The following is a 3,868-nucleotide window of genomic DNA, read 5'->3' as shown; positions in this document are numbered from 1 at the left end:
CCCTGTGTCACAGGGACTCTCACCTCTGCCAGCAGCCAGCATGTTTGTTCATTACTATCACTTCTCCTTACAACAGCAAGACAGAGAAGTTTGAGTAGACCAGGATTGTTTTGCAGATTTCTTGTAGATTTTCTCTCATAAATAACTTTTTTGGTCCCCTTTAAACATGTAAAATATAGGGTTTGAGTAAAACTTTCTCCCCCATTTCCCCTCTCCAGGTCTCTAAACATGACTTCTAACCCTGCATCACCATATCTAAGCAGATCCAACTGCAATAACCGAATTAGGAATTTCTTTTTCAAAGGTCTTTCACCGAATTAGGAATTCTTCCTTTATCCGGGACTTGCCCTTTAAGGGAAACCAATCTTCCTTAATTCCCAAGACAGAGGAATTTCTCAAACAAGAAAGCACTAACTTTAGTGATTGTGAAATCCTTTCCTTTGTCCACTTTATCATAAGGGGGATTACATGAGAAGAAGCCATCATCATGGCGACTTTAAGATCATTTTCTGGAGTGATCTCTGTGAAAAACAAGGGGAAAGCGATCTCTAGCAGGGACAGTTATCTGAAGAGGTAAGTATAGGAAAATGTCTGGGTGCTACCTGAAAAATGTGAGGTTATTGTATGATTTGGGACTGGATCAGAAATAAGGATCCCATATCAGATTCTTCCTGGAATTTAGATTTAATTTTCTTTGTATCAACTTTTATATCAACTTGAAATATACTGATTATCCCCAATAGCAGCTGGTTAGAAATGAAGAAAACCTAATGGACAGGAAAATAGTATTTATCAATGTCAATTTCCTAAATTCTTTTGAGGAAAACTCTCCATCATTTCTGGGTTTATTTATCTGGGTTTATTTACATATTTGTTTTTGTTTTGTTTTTATTCCTGTTTCTGTTTTATGTTGCTACTTTAAGTCTCTCCTATTTAAAACCTTACAAATAAGGAAATTTTCACCATACTAAGTAATCATTTAACTCAAATTTCACTCAAAATATATATGCATTTGTGGTTCACAGCTGTTAGTCAAGCCAGGCTCACACTTTCTGCTGCTGACTGTAACACACACACACACACACGCACACACATTGTGGTTGTGATTACACATCTGGCAGGGCAATTTGTTCAGACTGAGCCAACTAACACTTTCTGGTCATCTAGAATCATGTTATCATGTAGTTAAAACACAGATGATTAAATTTCTCTATAATAACTGTCAAAGAGATTCTGGAATCATTAATTATGAACAGTAATAAAAGGTGAAATACATAGCCTCTCAGTTTTAGGAGGTTCCTACTGCTGAAAAAGAGGCTTTTTATATCCTCAGAGAAAATCCATAGGTATTAGAATGTTACTGTTGTTGTTGTCATTGTTTTGTATGCCCCCTGCATGTTTCTTAGCCTACCTGGACTTGGTACCCTCAAGTTGAATGGATACACACAAACACACACATTGTTGTTCAGTTGCTAAGTCCTGTCTCTTTGTGACTCCATGGACTGCATCTCTCCAGGCTCCTCTGTTCTCCACTATCTCCCCGGGTTTGCTCAAACTCATATTCATTGAGTCAGTGATGCTATCTAACCATCTCATCCTCTGTTGCCCTCTTCTTATCTTGCCCTCAATTTTCCCCAACATTAGTGTATTTTCCAATGAGTTGGCTCTTTCTATAAGGAGGCCAAAGTACTGGCGCTTCAGCTTAAGCATCAGTGCTTTCAATGAATATTCAAATTGACTAGTTTGATTGATTTTAGGATTGACTGGTTTGATCTTGCAGTCCAAGGAACTCTCAAGAGTCTTCTCCAGCACCACAGTTCAAAAGCATCAATTCTTCAGTGCTCAGCCTTCTAATGTGTATAAGAAGCTTATATATATATACACACACACTAGAACCTGCTCTATTCTATGGAGTCAATCCCTTTTCATGTTTAGCTAATGTCATGTGTGTCATGAACACTCAAAGACATAGTAGGAAATGCAGCCATGTTTAAAGGAGTGTAGCCACAGAAATGGCAACCCACTCCAGTGTTCTTGCCTGGAGAATCCCAGGGATGGAGGAGCCTGTTGGGCTGCTGTCTATGGGGTCACACAGAGTCAGACACGACTGACGCGACTTAGCAGCAGCAGCAGCCACGTATGACCTTCAGGGAGCATGTAAACACTTCCTCAGAGCAATCAGAGCCTGCCGTTCATATGGCAGGCTCTTGCCTGCGTGCATGAGCCTGTTTGTCCTTGGAATACCTTTTTATCCCCTTCGTAGACAAGGGCAATAATTCATGAGAGAGCTGGGAATAGAATACAGTCCTCCCTTTTCCCAGCAGAGTATTCTTGCCACAAGATTATATTGACTCCTTACACACATTAGCCATTTCGCTTGCGCACTGAAACAGATCAGTATTTTTTATTGAGTTTGACATTTTGAAATTTAACTACAATAGCTTACCCTATAAACAGGAAGTGACTGTAAAACAGATGTTCTTATTTAGAGAACATGTTACCAAAAGAGCAAAACACTAAATTTGTCCTTGCTGTAATTGTGTCATTTAAACCAAGAGAAAAAACTCAGAGTCCTAAGACTGAAGAAACCCTGATAGGAAAATTATACCATCATTCAATGTTATAAGATGTCACCTGAAGAAAGAATGTGATTTAAGGTTCAACACTGTTCTCATGTGATATGAATAGCAATTTTCAAATTCTGGTATACAATTACTGAATGAAAGCTTCCAGTATGTATTGAAAAAATAAAAATAAAAAAAAATATTAGTGGATAATTTAATGAATTAGGGAAAGGATTCATCCTTAAACTCTGGAAGCCCAATGACCACGTTTTAAAATTTTGTTTAAAAATCATCAGTCCTATGCATTCCTTAATTATGAGCTTTTATCTATGAAAGTTAGGAAAGTGATTTTTCATTTGTTTAAAAAAAAGCAAATTTAGCATGAAGGCAGTCAATTCTGAAATCAAAATTTATCATGAATGTACATATTGAATGGATTTTAAGAACTATTGAAAATTGTTTAAATGTTTTTTAAAATGATGAAATGAGTATTTTCATTTACTTTATCTTTCTATAATAATTGTGACTACCCTGTGATGCCCCCCAAAGTCATCAGTGCTCATCCACAGCCCCTCAGAAAGCGTACATGTGTAGACCCTATGTGTGCTTAATGGATTAACTCAACTGATTACAGCTGAGGCGACCATGGTGGATGACTGACCCATGGCGAGAAAACATTTGGAATGAGCACACTGGCAGATTAGATCCATCACACATAGGAAGCCAGATGGTGTATGTGATTATTGTTTTAAGGTTTTCAGTTAGAATGCCTTTTGGAGAAGCCATAAGGACACGTGACCAACTGGAGTTGAAATCAGATGGTGCTCATTTGTTCATAGAGGAAAATGAATCAGACACATGAGGAGATGCTGCGATGAGCAACTCCATAATTTTGCAGGAGATAAGGTAGACTTGGTTCTTACAGCTCAAGAATAAGACCTAATGTGAACTTTCTATACTTAATTTCCAGTTCCTGAATGATATGGTGTCTTCTAATTTCTTCCTTGTCAAGAAAAAGTAAAAAAAATAATAATAATAAAAAATAAAATTTGTTCTGCTACTTAAGCCAACTTGACTGGAATAGTATTTGATGTGCAGTAACTTTAATATTTTGGGCTCCAAAATCACTGCAGATGGTGACTGCAGCCATGAAATTAAAAGACACTTACTCCTTGGAAGGAAAGTTATGACCAACCTAGATAGCATATTCCAAAGCAGAGACATTACTTTGCCAACAAAGGTCCATCTAGTCAAGTCTATGGTTTTTCCAGTGGTCATGTATGGATGTGAGAGTTGGACTGTGA

The sequence above is a fragment of the Bison bison genome, unplaced genomic scaffold, assembly GCF_000754665.1.
Source record: "Bison bison bison isolate TAMUID 2011002044 unplaced genomic scaffold, Bison_UMD1.0 scf7180017864514, whole genome shotgun sequence".
NCBI classification, from domain to species: Eukaryota; Metazoa; Chordata; class Mammalia; order Artiodactyla; family Bovidae; genus Bison; species Bison bison.
This window is presented reverse-complemented; position numbering follows the sequence as displayed.